Source organism: Taudactylus pleione, unplaced genomic scaffold (assembly GCF_031769625.1).
Source record: "Taudactylus pleione unplaced genomic scaffold, aTauple2 ptg001536l, whole genome shotgun sequence".
Classification (NCBI taxonomy): Eukaryota; Metazoa; Chordata; class Amphibia; order Anura; family Myobatrachidae; genus Taudactylus; species Taudactylus pleione.
Window position 1 is genome coordinate 1,019,614 of NW_028285933.1, and position 18,058 is coordinate 1,037,671.

The 18,058-nt window shown below is 43.9% G+C and overlaps 1 pseudogene; it reads right to left on the reverse strand.

Annotated features, from left to right (window-relative positions):
* Positions 1–231: 231 nt before the first annotated feature.
* LOC148442412 (uncharacterized) lies at positions 232–1,311 on the reverse strand (annotated as a pseudogene).
* Between the last annotated feature and the right edge of the window lie 16,747 nt (positions 1,312–18,058).

Consider the following 18,058-nt stretch of genomic DNA (forward strand, 5'->3'; position numbering starts at 1 on the left):
ACTTACACAATACAGTAAGGTAGGAACTGACATAGTTTATTGCAGCTTGATAATATACTGTATTTAATAACACATCACTAGACACATACCATCTGACAGCTCACACCAGTAGATAGGTTAGAAATGGATATATCTATATACTATAATATAAGCTTAATTTACCACCAAGGCAGAATCACCCCATTAATAGAGTGATCTGATAAATGTAACACTCTCTTCTCTGTCCCTTAGTCAGTGTTTGTTTGAGGAGTTGCCCAATGACTTGATAATATCCTGTACCTCACTTACACTGAGAGAAGTCTCGGTCCCCAGAAATGGGTCTTCTGATCTACAGGCTGTCAGGTTCTCCAGAAGGTCCTGTTGTGGGATCTTCAGGAAACGATCTCCAGGGAGATGGAAAGAGAATACCAGATGGTTCCACACACTGTAGGTTCCATCATTCAAATGACAACAATCACCCCTTTTGGTATACCACTCGCATGGCTTGTAGCATTCTTTTGTGACAGAACCATCTTCAGAGATCTTCACCTGCAATGGCTCAGCGGTGGACTCTGGCCTCCAGTACAATGTTCCATCCATCCAATAGACAAAGGGCAGAGGACCGGAGCTGCTGGTGACACTGGGGACCATTGGGAGATCACTGTACTGGTCAGCATCAGGACTATGCACTACAATGTAATGAGCGATCTCCTGTCTGTAGAGGTCAGTGCCCAGAATCCTCAGCTGTGGTTCTTCATCTCCGCAGAACTGACTCTTATAGCGATCCAGCATGTCACACAGGGGGAAGGAGAACCTGAAGTTCCCATAACGAGAAGATTTCATAAATGCTGGAGAATTGGCAAATTGCTCCTTTATCTCTCTGCTGTAATTCCCTGCACTGTCTGGTGTCACCACTCTTCTGACAGTCTCGTACATCTCTTCCCGAGCAGTCACAATATCATCTGAGGAGACATCTACACTCCAAAATGAGACATCATTAAATTCAGGTCTATTTTTATATTGTTTAGCTGTGAAACCCTCCTGGGAATAAATCCCAAGCATCGATTCCTTGTCGGTGACATGTTGCAGGCTAGTGATAGGAAACGATACCTGCATGTGCTGGAAGTGATGGGGCTTCACCTGTCAAAGCAATTCAGCCATTCTTCTCCCACTGTCAGTCAGTGGTCTCTCCCTATACTCCAAGATTGCTGATATATCACAGATGGATAAGAGCTCCCCATGTACATAATATACATTCCTTCCTTTCACGCTTAACCTTTCCTGGAGCTCTACATCCCCGATGTCCCTGGTAGCGTTTGGCTTTGCCATCATTTCTGTGTATCTGCTATAGACCCTGTGCCTCCTGCTCTGTGAGTACGAGTGTCTGAGCTCCCAGCAGTCACTGGTCATATAACAGTCAGCTCACACCCAGATCTACATCACACCGAGGAATCACACCCGAAAGTGTTATCTCATACATTACGTCATTCAGCAAATATGGGGAAAGGTCGAGTCCCACCTGGAATCTACAAGTTGATTTTCCTTATGGTGCTTCTATTTATAGATCCCAGTATAATGTACAACAGGTTACAATTGTCCTGTATGGCAGGTTTTCAAATGTACTTTCTGGTTTTCCATACTACACATTTTCTTAAAAGAACAGTAGTTGACCCCTGTTGGTACGTAGAGGTGCAACCTTGGGGCTAATGTCAGAACTATTCTTAGTACAGGAGTAGTCACCATTTCAGTGAATTGCTGAGAAACTCTCCTTCTTGGTCTATGAAGATTAACTTCATGTTGGAAAGTATAATGGCGGATTTGTCCTACCTATGAGGGTGCGACCATTTGCGTCATTGCTGCTAGGATGGAAATGTGTGTGGTGGCAAAATAAATCAATATCTTGATTATCATTTTGTTTTTTAAGGCTAAATTGATTACAACTGTGGACGGAACCCGACCACACGTGGCAAAAATGGCCGCCACAGCACTGAAGGGGTTAACCCGCATGCCAAGGCGCCACCTTTAAAAGGACAATGTAGGTGCAGGGAACCATGTACTGTACATGTATAGGTAATTACATATTTACTATGTTCTATATAAAGCTGTACGCGCAGGGGCTAATGTCAGAACTATTCTTAGTACAGGAGTAGTTACCATTTCAGTGAATTGCTAAGAAAACCTCCATGGCCACTGAAGATTAACTTCATGTTGGAAAGTATAATGGCGGATTTGTCCTACCTATGAGGGTGCGACCATTTGCGTCATTGCTGCTAGGATGGAAATGTGTGTGGTGGCAAAATAAATCAATATCTTGATTATCATTTTGGTTTTTAAGGCTACATTGTTTACAATTGCGGACGGAACCCGACCACACGTGGCTAAAATGGCCGCAACAGTACTCATGTCAAGGCGCCACCTTTAAAAGGACAATGTAGGTTCAGGGCGCCATGTACTGTACATGTATAGGTAATGACATATTTACTATGTTCTATTTAAAGCTGTACACGCAGTTTTGAAATTGGGGAGACATGTTTGAATGTACAGACTATGCACTTATGGGGAATGTACAGACTATGCACTTATGGGGAATGTACAGACTATGCACTTATGGGGAATGTACAGACTATGCACTTATGGGGAATGTACAGACTATGCACTTATGGGGAATGTACAGCCTATGCACTTATGGGGAATGTATAGACTATGCACTTATGGGAAATGTATAAGGTAATTTGTTTTAAAAGGCAGACAAATTGCTCTTTAGACCTCTTCACATAGGAGGTTATATGGTGATTGTCCTAGCCTAGTAGTGGGGGTTTGGTGACTGAACAAGTCTTTTCTTTTAAATGCAGTCTCTATGTAAAATGCAGGTTTGGGGGAAACAAAAATAATTTGTTTGATTTTAAGAAATTCCTTGTTGTGGAACTTCCTAAGAACTATAGTAAAGGTGTTAAGATTGGGAAAGCCAAACTGATTTTATGCATATGCAGATGATGATGAGATCACTATGGCGATGCTACAGACTGTCTATGAAAGAAGCCTTTTTCACTAGTGGCTATGAGAAAGAGAAGGTCATGAGGGATCTGGAAATGATGGAAAAACTGGACCGGAAGGAACTATTAAAGAAAAAATCAGGAGTGAAAGATGAAAAGTTCCAGTGGGCATTCGTTTCAGATTTTAACTCACAACATAAAGAAATAGAGAAGGCTTTTAGAAAGTATTGGTCAATATTAAAAAGAGACCCAGTTTTAGGAAAAATAATCCCATAGAGACCGGTAGTGAAAAGTGCTCATCAAGGCACGATGAAAAAAGCCACAACCAATAAGTCCGTAGGATTCTATAGATGTGGATTATGCTTAGGGTGCAGACATGTAAAAAAATTGAGCAATGAGAAAAAAATAACCGAGATTAACTTGAATGGTAAAACACATGCAATATCAGACTTCATCACATGTAACTCAAAGAATTTGATCTATGCCATAGAATGTAGTTGCGGCAAATTCTATTTCGGCCGCACCACAAAAAATTTGAAAACTCAGATCGGAGAGCACCTCCGAAATATTAAAAAAGGTTTGGATTCTCATGCCCTACCTACACACTTTAAAGCGGTCCATAACTGTTCAAAAAATTAAATTAAGAATTTTTATGAAATAAGATAGTCAAAGAATCCTTTCGATGTAAAGATAATATGGCTACTATTGCAAGGGAGGAAATTAAATTAATTTATAGATACAACACTCTGATTCCTGGTGGTTTGAATCAGGATTTTGAAGTAAAGTGGTTTTTGTAATGTGAGGTTATGCATTAAGTATATTGATATTTTTCATGTTTTTAGTTTTTATGTACAACTTTTTTAAGCTTGTTTTTAGATGTTTTATATGCTGGTGTGCATTATCAAATTTTTCTTTATGTATGAAAGTTTTTGGTTTACCTACATTACTTAGAGTATTTTCAAGATGGCCACCATTCCTCAGAACCAATGAGGACACATGCGTTGGAACCCATGGGGATATTGCATCACTTCCGGGTTGGCCCACCGCATGCCGGACCACATGATTATAGTCGTAACACATGGAGTTTTCAGAAGGGACAGACGTGCTCTTAGCTATATGCGGAAGTGACGCGTCAAAGACACGTGGCGCACACCGGAAGTGATGTGATGCCATGTGCATTTGATGAGACCCCTTACCGGGAACATGTTTTATATATTCCCAATTAAAACACTAAACCAGGGGGCATGTTAGACAACCATACAGAAGGGCTCCTAATTGGATAATGATTTTTAGATGATTGCTTAGGGGATAAAAAGCACCCTTCAGCAACAAGTCCCACACACCTTGATAAAGATCTGCAGGGCAGCAGATCGAAATGCGTTGGTACATGGGACTGCTTTTAACATCAATGCCATATTGATATTTTGGACATTGACTGGCTTTTTTCACAACGGTGTGGGGACATATGTGAAAATCCAGACTTTCCCAACAGCACCAGGTCGTGATTTTTAATTTATCTGTTGTTGTATGATATTATCTATTTGTTTGTCACATTAAATTTTGTTTTGTTGATGTGAGTCTCAAACTCCCCATTTTTATGGTTTATATCCTACAGTATGAGGGGAGGACTAAATTCTTCATCTCAATACAAAAGGAGGATTTGAGGACCTATCAAAAAAACCTTTATGTATACCTCCTTAAAACATCTGTACGATCCTGCCTATACCTTCTACACCATTATACGATCCTGCCTATACCTTCTACACCATTATACGATCCTGCCTATACCTTCTACACCATTATACGATCCTGCCTATACCTTCTACACCATTATACGATCCTGCCTATACCTTCTACACCATTATACGATCCTGCCTATACTTTCTACACCATTATACGATCCTGACTATACCTTCTACACCATTATACGATCCTGCCTATACCTTCTACACCATTATACGATCCTGCCTATACCTTCTACACCATTATACGATCCTGCCTATACCTTCTACACCATTATACGATCCAGCCTATACCTTCTACACCGTTATACGATCCTGCCTATACCTTCTACACCGTTATACGATCCTGCCTATACCTTCTACACCGTTATACGATCCTGCCTATACCTTCTACACCGTTATACGATCCTGCCTATACCTTCTACACCGTTATACGATCCTGCCTATACCTTCTACACCATTATACGATCCTGCCTATACCTTCTACACCATTATACGATCCTGCCTATACCTTCTACACCATTATACGATCCTGCCTATACCTTCTACACCATTATACGATCCTGCCTATACCTTCTACACCATTATACGATCCTGCCTATACCTTCTACACCATTATACGATCCTGCCTATACCTTCTACACCATTATACGATCCTGCCTATACCTTCTACACCATTATACGATCCTGCCTATACCTTCTACACCGTTATACGATCCTGCCTATACCTTCTACACCGTTATACGATCCTGCCTATACCTTCTACACCGTTATACGATCCTGCCTATACCTTCTACACCATTATACGATCCTGCCTATACCTTCTAAAATTATCGCTATTAGCGTAATGAGTCATAAAGTAAATAAATACCTTCAGATTTTGAATGTGTTTCCAACACACAAAAGGTTATTATTCAACATAAAAACAGTAGGTTACATGCTGTGATCAAAAGACAATTTAGAGCAAATAAATCATACAGACCCAAGGTACAGTTGTTACATACGCATGCGCTCTGGAACCAGTTACCGGCATCAGCAAGAAAGCTCCGTCAACAGCATCTGCAATAAGACTCCCGATTGAGGTCAGAGAGCGCATATATATACTCTTACAGGGATAGGTAATACAATAGGCAAGTTTGGCATGATTCCATTGGTTCTCCGTCACAATGCTTCTCAGACAATAGACCTTAACGCTGTCCCCGAGTATCCAAAATAGCAGATCTCTTAACAATTACAGTACTAAGATTGGTCAGGCACTCCCCTGATTGGCATAGCACTCCTCCTCTTGACTCCACTCCATCAGCACGGCCATAAGCTCCCATCTCCTCTATCGGTTCCCCATCACAGAAACCAGAAATCCCTGAGCAAACCAGGATGATGGAAACTCTGGAAGAGAATATAAAAATGAACACAGCAGGCCAGTCCATCGCCGCAGCAAGGACCTGCAAATTTCTTTAGCTCAGGTATCTCACTACAACCTTTTAAACCTCCTGGAACAAGCTCGCGATCGACAGGTCCACGTTATCGGCCTTGTCTCCGCTTTGTTTCTCCACTGGTTGGTTGACCTTTTTGCAGTGAGTGGAATGGACCCAGGTATCTCTCTTGGCCACCTTCAATTATGTGGTACGCGTCAGCAACACCTGATATGGACCCTCCCAATCATCAGTCAAACAACCTGAATGCAAGAAATTTCTGATCATAAAATATTCTCCAGGGTCAACATCATGACAGTTTGTTTCAGGCATATCATGGGACAACAATTTCAGTTTCTGCTGTTGCTGTTTTAACTGTTTACTCATTGATATAAGATACTTTACAGTTACCTCGTTGTTACCTTTTAAATCTTCCTGCGGACTTATAATCAAATGAGGTTGTCTACCAAACAGTATTTCAAAGGGGGATAGATTTAGAGGGGGTCTAGGAGTGGTCCTTATGCTATGTAGGACCAACGGTAATGCTTCCGGCCAGGGCTGCCACCAGAAATTGTGGGGCCCGGTACTAATAAAATATTCAGGGCCCCACTGGGGAAGAGCATAGGGCAGGGAAGGCTGAACCTTATTGGGGGGGGCAGGATAGGAAAGGCTGGAGAAGGGGGAGGCACATGGGAGGGGGGGCTGTTAGGAGTAGGGGAGAGGCACATGGCAGGGGAGGCTGTCTGGATTTGGGGGGTGGACGTGCAGTGAAAGGCTGGCTGCATTAGGAAAAGGCTGGCTATGCACTTACCTGCAGCCAGCAAGAAAGTGTCGGTGTCATTTCAAATAAGGCACTGGCCGCGAGCCAATCACAGTTCACGGTCCGACAGCCAATCAGGAGCGGCCACTGCTGATTGGCTGCTCGTGGACCAATAGCCAATCAGGAGCACCCACTGCTGATTGGCTGCTCACGGTACAACCAATCAGGAGCGGCCGCTCCTGATTGGTTGTCGTTCTGCAAGCAGCCAATCAGGAGTGGCCGCTCCTGATTGGCTGCCGTTCCGCTCGTGGCTGGAAACTGCTTTGGAATGCTGCCAGCATCTTCTCCATTCATACTGGCACCAGGCCCCCTCTCTCTCCGTGCCCGGGACAACAGGCCCGGCAGTCCCCCCCTCATGGCGGCCCTGCTTCCGGCCATCCTAGTCCAGTCTCTGCCATGATTTTACTTAGTTTATGTTTAATAGTCCTGTTCATCCTCTCTACCTTGGCACTGGCTTGCGGTCGGTAGGGGGTGTGAAGTCGACTATTAATACCCATCAGCTTACACATATTTTGGAAAACATCAACTGTGAAATAAGTACCCCTATCACTCTCGATAATTTTAGGGATACCGTATCTGCATACAAACTCCTGTACAATTTTCTTGGCCGTAAACGCAGCAGTATTAGTGGCCGCTGGGTAGGCCTCAACCCAATTGGAAAACACGTCAGCGCACACTAATACATACTTGAGATTCCTGCAGGGTGGTAATTGGGTGAAATCGATTTGTATTACCTGGAAAGGTCCGTCAGTCGGTAGAATGTGGGATGGTTCGGTAGGGATCGTTTTCCCAATGTTTTTCATCAAGCAGGTCAGACAGGACATTGCTCTCTTTTCTGCTTGAGAAGAGAAACCCGATGCGCACCAGTATGCTCCTACCAATTTGCACATACCTTGCTTTCCCAAATGAGTCACACCATGCGCTGCCTCAGCCAGGCTTGGGTAATATGCCTTTGGAGCTACTGGCTTACCTTGTGTATCCCTCCAGAGTCCAGAGGGCTCTTGCCCACATCCCTTGGACTTCCAGACTGACTTTTCCTGGGTAGAACACAAATTTTGCTTGTCAATTAATTTCAGTATATCAATTGTTTGAAAAGACATAATTTGTTCCATTGGTACATTCATTTTTAATCCTGCTGCCAGCTTCGTCTGCTCTGTTGTTGCCCAGTGACACCGGATCATCCTCACATGTATGGGCTTTACACTTAATTACTGCCACTGCCTTTGGCAATTGGATTGCTGTTAATAGTCCTTTTATATGTTTGGAATGTGCAATTGGTGTGCCTGCTGCTGTCATAAATATTCTTAGATGCCATAAGGCACCGAAATCGTGTACTACTCCGAAGGCGTATCTAGTGTCAGTATAAATATTAGCAGATTTACCTTCCACTAACTCACACGCTCTCTTTAGTGCCACCAGTTCCATCACTTGTGCCGAGTGTGGTAGCCCTAAAGGTTAGGCTTCTATTATGTCTTCGTCATTTACAACAGCATAACCTGTACATAACTCTCCAGTGTCAGTTTATCTATGACAACTCCCGTCCGTGTAAAATGTCATATCCACATTCTCTAAAGGTGTATCCCGTATGTCAGGTCTTGCAGTAAAGGTCTGATTCAGATACTCCATACAATCATGTGCTTCACTATGTCCACTGAACTCACTTCCCGCCAGCAACCCGTCTCCCTCCACCCTTTGTGCATCACGTTGCACATATGGTAAATACGTTGCTGGGTTTAACGTACTGCATCATTTAACAGTGATGTTTGCAGGGGCTATTAGAGCTAGTTCCCACTTGGTAAATCTAGCCAAAGAGATGTGTCTGGTTTGGGCAGAGTTCAGCAGAGTAGATATAGCATGGGGAGTATAGACAATCATATCATGGCCTAGTACCACATCCTCACTCTTACTGACCAATAGAGCAGTTGCTTTTACACTTCTTAAACATGTTGAGAGTGATCTTACCACAGTGTCCAATTGTGCACTGTAGTATGCTACGGGCCTACTGGCATCACCATGTTTTTGTGTGAGGACACCTGCTGCAAAACCATCGGCTTCCGTACAATACAAATCAAAAGGTTTTTCATAATCAGGTATTCCCAATGCAGGTGCTTTTGTCAGACTATCCTTAAGATTAAGTAAAGCCTGCTCTGATTCCTCTGTGTGTATGACATGGTCGGGTTTTGAGGAAGAGACTAAGGACCTCATTCAGAGTCGGTCGTTGCGGCCGCACGGTCGTAAGGGACAAGGGGCCGGATATACAAATGATGCACTCGCAAGTTGCGTCATTAAGATGGGATCGTTAGCTGGACAACCAAGGGGAGGATGCGGACATAAGACAAAAAAATTTGCCCCCTTCTCGTACGCATTACACATCATCTCCAGGCATATAAGGATTAATCGAGAACATCGGGAACCATCGGAACTGATCGTAGAGCTTAAGGTTGACCATACCCTCTCTTAAGCACTACGATCATGTCAGTGTAAAAACCTCCCATGTCACAGGTGCTATGACACTACTTTGTTAATTATGCACTCCCATTAAACGCCGTTTTCATAATTAGGCACCCCTGCATTCGGATCTCCACTCCCCCGTTTTCAAGCACCTTCCCCTGTTACCACCCACAAACGGTACATTCTGTCACTCAAACTAACGACCTGGCTGTGTTCAAGGAAAGAGAAATTTCCGATCGTAACAGCTAGTTTGCGCACGCGCATTGCAAACTTTACGCATGCACAGTTTAGCGAACATCGGTGGCGTACGACCGTGAAGCTTGCCTACCACTTTTTAGATTTACCATTACTGGACTTACGTTTGGCATTAATCCAGTGTCCTGTATATCCTTGGTCCAAAGTGAATCTGGAATTTGGGATAACATTTGATCTATCTGAGATGGATTTTCACTTAAACCGGTAGAGTGATACATTATCCTTTGGGGAGTGTCCAACATATCCCTCACCTCGTGCGCAACTCTCTCTGGGATATCTAAAAATACACCATCAGGGGTACAGTATATGACACATCCCATTTTACATAACAAATCCCTTCATAGTAGGTTAGTAGGGGCTGCTGCTGCCAGGAGGAAAAAATGCCTGGTATGCAACGGCCCGATTGTGACCTCTGTGGATTTTGTTAAAGGATAATGTTGCACTTTACCCGTTAAACCCATTGCTGGTACTGTCTTGCTGGTTACCTGTAAATTAACGGGAGATTTTATCACTGACCTGGTCGCCCCTGTGTCTACAAGAAAAGGATATTTAGTACCAACTACATCAACCATCATTACTGGTTCTTCCCTAGTACTTCCCGTTAACCTGATTAACTATAGACTACAGGTATGACCTGACCACTAGCGTTGGCTCCCTCTCTCCAATAAAGCATTAACGGCCACAATTGGAGCTGGTGCCTGTTGGACATTTGCTGGTCTCTGTGTACATCCTTTATGGGGATATCCAGGTATTCCCTGGTTCGGGGGTCCTACCCTCTTTGCTGTACAGTTCTTACTTACATGTCCTGGTTGGTTGCAATTAAAACACTTTCATGGGTGGGGTGGATGAAAGGATTGTTGTGTGGGTTGAGCAGGAGGAAAAGGTGGTGGGTATGGGTAAGGATATTGAGGGAGAGGATATTTTGGGAGATATGGGGTTTGTGGATAGTACGGGAATTGTGGTTGTGTGTGATAAGTGGGGTAGGGCTGTGTTTGCGGTGGTGTAGGATTATTGAGGATGTGTAACTGTTCAGGTGCAGGTGTATGTGTGGGTGCAGGTGTGTCTGCTGTCTGCTGGCTGTGATGTTACAGTCATTCCTTCTAGCGCTTGGATACTAACAGCCATTAGTTTCTCACTCTGGGTCTCTCTTTTTAGAGATGTTCTTGTCATGTTCAATTGCGGGTTCTCTGAGGGTGTCTACAGTGACTCCCCTCCAGCCAGGCTGTGAGGTCTGAACCTGGGTCTTTAGGTTCTCTTTAAGACCATCCATAAGTATAGTGACAATCATTCCCCTGTGGTGAGTGCCATCTTGAATATCTTCTAACCCAGTGAACTGGGTGATAGCCTGCAGAGCCCGGTTACAATAATCTTTTGCAGATTCACTCTCTTTTTGTTTTATGGTGAAAATTTTGCTCCAGTTAACTACTACTGGAAAATATGCACCTACTTGAGTTACAATGCGGGAAATGTTACCTTGGTTAATTTCGTCTGTTAAGGGAACATCTCCATCCAATACACAATCCGTGATAAATTTTGTCACATCGGTATTGCGTGGAAGACAAGCCCTTAACACCACTCGCCAATCTTTATTGGTTGGCTCATGAGAACTACCCAAATTTTTCAAAAATCTTTGACATTTGGCTAATTCCTTTTTGGGATCGGGGAAATCATTCATTATGGAATTTAGCTCCGCTCTTGTCCAAGGACAAGGCATTACTACTTACCTTGTGTTGGAGATGGTGGCACCACTTGTGATTGCCGTGGTAGAGCATCTAACATGTGTACAGCATGGGAAATGGCAGACATAACAATAGGCTTATCATCCACATCATAAACATTTTCCTTATGGTTTCTTAAAAGGGTACAAATTACTTGTTCAATTTTTCTGAGTTTTTTCAACAACTGTACCTGCGCCCCCATCTGCATAGGGCGGCGGTGGTGCGCGTGAACCACTGGCAATACCTTCCACAATGCTACCTTACTGCATGTGCGCACCATTTCGCGGCTCGCATGCATTGCAATTTAGCACTGCGGGTGTACTTTCTGGTAACGTGCTCACGTGCTAGTTTGCGTCGCTTGCACACCTGTAAGCCACACATCCCCTTCATGCTGCCATAATTTTAAACATTCGTTATATTTTACCTTTTTCACTCGAGAACGCACCAGACTGATGTGATCTCGGACATTGTTCAATACATCCTTATCAAAGCTACCAATTCTGGGAAACGGTCTAACACTCTTTATCGTCATCTTAAACCATACATCACAGTACCTAATTGCATACTAAGTGAAATAGTCACTTAGTATGCATAATACGGCGTGCCGATCCAAGCGGCATTTCCATTAGAAGCACATCATTGTCTAAGATCTCTACTGTTTGCGTAGCTCCCATACTGGGACAACCCCTACGTTTTTCTATAAAGATTTAAACTGGTGAAAGACATTCAAGATACTTTCACTTACCTGTGGACGGTTTTGAAAAAGGGTGTATCCACAAACCCTATGGAATACCTCTAGATGCCTCCACTCACCTATGGAAGAAAAGCTGCTCCCACGCAGAAATCCCTTTTTGACTACCTTTCAACTGCTAGGGGGCAATATATACCCTTTGATTTCCAGTTGATTTCATCCACCCTCTCATCAGTTCACAATCATAGTTTAGCCAAAACTATGCGGTTCAATTACAGTGCTCAAATAAGCCTAACCAATTACTGAATACTGTAATTACACTGAGAGCCAAACCCTAACAAAAATAACAACCCATACACCTGCCTTGTGTAAAGTAAATGGTAAGCTGCTACCGAGTCACTAGGCCGCTTGTTACGCCTAGCACTTAAGGGTCCTACCCTTAACATTTAGGAACCGTGTTACACCCTAAACAAATACTCACTGTTACACACTTTTTTCCTGCGCAGAAAAAACACGTTAACCCAGTTATTGGTAACAATTGATAATGTAATCTCAACGGCTTTGTTTAAAACACGAGGCAGCAAGACCGGAAATACATATATGCTATTGTGCGACTAGTCGCATACACAATAATGCGACTACTACACAACCGTATTATGACTCTTATGCTATATTGCAACTTAGCTGCGTACGCAATAATGCGACTTAGCTGCGTATGCAGTAATGCGACTTCCCCTTTTTAACACACAAAACAAATGGAAAAAAAAACCTATCGATGAAGGAAAACAAACTTTTTCCTCCCTCGTCCCTGGATTCTCAATCAGCGCTCCTAAAGTCACAGTAACAGGTAGCGCACTCTCAGCAACAATGGTGGTAACAGATTCCAAACGCACAATGCGTTCTCCTGCCAGGTGCCTCCACTCTTTTGCTGAGAGTTCGATACCGAGTGTTACAGACCGGTTGCGTGTTTAACACTCCGAGCCCCCAACTATGTATACCTCCTTAAAACCTCTGTATGATCCTGCCTATTCCTTCTACACCATTATACGATCCTGCCTATACCTTCTACACCATTATACGATCCTGCCTATACCTTCTACACCATTATACGATCCTGCCTATACCTTCTACACCATTATACGATCCTGCCTATACCTTCTACACCATTATACGATCCTGCCTATACCTTCTACACCATTATACGATCCTGCCTATACCTTCTACACCATTATACGATCCTGCCTATACCTTCTACACCATTATACGATCCTGCCTATACCTTCTACACCATTATACGATCCTGCCTATACCTTCTACACCATTATACGATCCTGCCTATACCTTCTACACCATTATACGATCCTGCCTATACCTTCTACACCATTATACGATCCTGCCTATACCTTCTAAAATTATCGCTATTAGCGTAATGAGTCATAAAGTAAATAAATACCTTCAGATTTTGAATGTGTTTCCAACGCACAAAAGGTTATTATTCAACATAAAAACAGTAGGTTACATGCTGTGATCAAAAGACAATTTAGAGCAAATAAATCATACAGACCCAAGGTACAGTTGTTACATACGCATGCGCTCTGGAACCAGTTACCGGCATCAGCAAGAAAGCTCCGTCAACAGCATCTGCAATAAGACTCCCGATTGAGGTCAGAGAGCGCATATATATACTCTTACAGGGATAGGTAATACAATAGGCAAGTTTGGCATGATTCCATTGGTTCTCCGTCACAATGCTTCTCAGACAATAGACCTTAACACTGTCCCCGAGTATCCAAAATAGCAGATCTCTTAACAATTACAGTACTAAGATTGGTCAGGCACTCCCCTGATTGGCATAGCACTCCTCCTCTTGACTCCACTCCATCAGCACGGCCATAAGCTCCCATCTCCTCTATCGGTGCCCCATCACAGAAACCAGAAATCCCTGAGCAAACCAGGACGATGGAAACTCTGGAAGAGAATATAAAAATGAACACAGCAGGCCAGTCCATCGCTGCAGCAAGGACCTGCAAATTTCTTTAGCTCAGGTATCTCACTACAACCTTTTAATCCTCCTGGAACAAGCTCGCGATCGACAGGTCCACGTTATCGGCCTTGTCTCCGCTTTGTTTCTCCACTGGTTGGTTGACCTTTTTGCAGTGAGTGGAATGGACCCAGGTATCTCTCTCGGCCACCTTCAATGATGTGGTACTCGTCAGCAACACCTGATATGGACCCTCCCAATGATCAGTCAAACAACCTGAATGCAAGAAATTTCTGATCATAAAATATTCTCCAGCTTCAACATCATGACAGTTTGTTTCAGGCATATCAATGGACAACAATTTCAGTCTCTGCTGTTGCTGTTTTAACTGTTTACTCATTGATATAAGATACTTTACAGTTACCTCGTTGTTACCTTTTAAATCTTCCTGCGGGATTATAATCAAATGAGGTTGTCTACCAAACAGTATTTCAAAGGGGGATAGATTTAGAGGGGGTCTAGGAGTGGTCCTTATGCTATGTAGGACCAACGGTAATGCTTCCGGCCAGGGCTGCCACCAGAAATTGTGGGGCCCGGTACTAATAAAATATTCAGGGCCCCACTGGGGAAGAGCATAGGGCAGGGAAGGCTGAACCTTATTGGGGGTGGGCAGGATAGGAAAGCTGGAGAAGGGGGAGGCACATGGGAGGGGGGCTGTTAGGAGTAGGGGAGAGGCACATGGCAGGGGAGGCTGTCTGGACTTGGGGGGGTGGACGTGCAGTGAAAGGCTGGCTGCATTAGGAAAAGGCTGGCTATGCACTTACCTGCAGCCAGCAAGAAAGCATCGGTGTCATTTCAAATAAGGCACTGGCCGCGAGCCAATCACAGTTCACGGTCCGACAGCCAATCAGGAGCGGCCACTGCTGATTGGCTGCTCGTGGACCAATAGCCAATCAGGAGCAGCCACTGCTGATTGGCTGCTCACGGTACAACGCTCCTGATTGGCTGCCGTTCTGCTTGTGGCTGGAAACTGCTTTGGAATGCTGCCAGCGTCTTCTCCATTCATACTGGCCACCGGGCCCCCTCTCTCTCCGTGCCCGGGACAACAGGCCCGGCAGTCCCTCCCTGATGGCGGCCCTGCTTCCGGCCATCCTAGTCCAGTCTCTGCCATGATTTTACTTAGTTTATGTTTAATAGTCCTGTTCATCCTCTCTACCTTGGCACTGGCTTGCGGTCGGTAGGGGGTGTGAAGTCGACTATTAATACCCATCAGCTTACACATATTTTGGAAAACATCAACTGTGAAATAAGTACCCCTATCACTCTCGATAATTTTAGGGATACCGTATCTGCATACAAACTCCTGTACAATTTTCTTGGCAGTAAACGCAGTAGTATTAGTGGCCGCTGGGTAGGCCTCAACCCAATTGGAAAACACGTCAGCGCACACTAATACATACTTGAGATTCCTGCAGGGCGGTAATTGGATGAAATCGATTTGTATTACCTGGAAAGGTCCGTCAGTCGGTAGAATGTGGGATGGTTCGGTAGGGATCGTTTTCCCAATGTTTTTCCTCAAGCAGGTCAGACAGGACATTGCTCTCTTTTCTGCTTGAGAAGAGAAACCCGATGCGCACCAGTATGCTCCTACCAATTTGCACATACCTTGCTTTCTCAGATGAGTCAGACTGTGCGCTGCCTCAGCCAGGCTTGGGTAATATGCCTTGGGAGCTACTGGCTTACCTTGTGTATCCCTCCAGAGTCCAGAGGACTCTTGCCCACATCCCTTGGACTTCCAGACTGACTTTTCCTGGGTAGAACACAAATTTTGCTTCTCAATTAATTTCAGTATATCAATTGTTTGAAAAGACATAATTTGTTCCATTGGTACATTCATTTTTAATCCTGCTGCCAGCTTCGTCTTCTCTGTTGTTGCCCAGTGACACCGGATCATCCTCACATGTATGGGCTTTACACTTAATTACTGCCACTGCCTTTGGCAATTGGATTGCTGTTAATAGTCCTTTTATATGTTTGGAATGTGCAATTGGTGTGCCTGCTGCTGTCATAAATATTCTTAGATGCCATAAGGCACCGAAATCGTGTACTACTCCTAAGGCGTATCTAGTGTCAGTATAAATATTAGCAGATTTACCTTCCACTAACTCACACGCTCTCTTTAGTGCCACCAGTTCCGCCACTTGTGCCGAGTGTGGTAGCCCTAAAGGTTAGGCTTCTATTATGTCTTCGTCATTTACAACAGCATAACCTGTACATAACTCTCCAGTGTCAGTTTGTCTATGACAACTCCCGTCCGTGTAAAATGTCATATCCACATTCTCTAAAGGTGTATCACGTATGTCAGGTCTTGCAGTAAAGGTCTGATTCAGATACTCCATACAATCATGTGCTTCACTATGTCCACTGAACTCACTTCCCGCCAGCAACCTGTCTCCCTCCACCCTTTGTGCATCACGTTGCACATATGGTAAATACGTTGCTGGGTTTAACGTACTGCATCATTTAACAGTGATGTTTGCAGGGGCTATTAGAGCTAGTTCCCACTTGGTAAATCTAGCTGAAGAGATGTGTCTGGTTTGGGCAGAGTTCAGCAGAGTAGATATAGCATGGGGAGTATAGACAATCATATCATGGCCTAGTACCACATCCTCACTCTTACTGACCAATAGAGCAGTTGCTTTTACACTTCTTAAACATGTTTATTTATTTAATTTATTTATTAACAGTTTCTTATATAGCGCAGCATATTCCGTTGCGCTTTACAATTGGAAACATTGATAGAACAAAACAGGGTAATAACAGACAGACATAGAGGTAAGAGGGCCCTGCTTGCAAGCTTACAATCTGTTGAGAGTGATCTTACCACAGTGTCCAATTGTGCACTGTAGTATGCTACGGGCCTACTGGCATCACCATGTTTTTGTGTGAGGACACCTGCTGCAAAACCATCGGCTTCCGTACAATACAAATCAAAAGGTTTTTCATAATCAGGTATTCCCAATGCAGGTGCTTTTGTCAGACTATCCTTAAGATTAAGTAAAGCCTGCTCTGATTCCTCTGTGTGTATGACATGGTCGGGTTTTGAGGAAGAGACTAAGGACCTCATTCAGAGTCGGTCGTTGCGGCCGCTCGGTCGTAAGGGAAAAGGGGCCGGATATACAAATGATGCACTCGCAAGTTGCGTCATTAAGATGGGATCGTTAGCTGGACAACCAAGGGGAGGATGCGGACATAGGACAAAAAAATGTTCCCCCTTCTCGTACGCATTACACATCATCTCCGGGCATATAAGGATTAATCGAGAACATCGGGAACCATCGGAACTGATCGTAGAGCTTAAGGTTGACCATACCCTCTCTTAAGCACTACGATCATGTCAGTGTAAAAACCTCCCATGTCACGTGTGCTATGACACTACTTTGTTAATTATGCACTCCCATTAAACGCCGTTCGCATAATTCGCCGTTCGGATCTCCACTCCCTCGTTTTCAAGCACCTTCCCCTGTTACCACCCACAAACGGTACATTCTGTCACTCAAACTAACGACCTGGCTGTGTTCAAGGAAAGAGAAATTTCCGATCGTAACAGCTAGTTTGCGCACGCGCATTGCAAACTTTACGCATGCACAGTTTAGCGAACATCGGTGGCGTACGACCGTGCGGCCGCAATGACCGACTCTGAATGAGGCCAAAATAGAAAAACCTGGGATCCACATTCTTCAGTATCCACTCATTCTCAAGAAGGTACGAATTTGCTGTTGGTTCTGCGGCAGTGTCATGTTCTGTATGGCCTGGATTCTGTCATTTGTGAGATGTCGTAACCCCTGAGTTAGGCAGTGTCCCAAATATTTAGCCCTGGACTGGCATGGCTGTAGTTTGTCCTTGGCAACCTTGTGTCCTGGTTGCGAGAGATGAAGCAACAAAAGTTTAGTATCATTTAAACATGACATAAACGAATCAGAACATAACAATAAATCATCCACATATTGTATTAG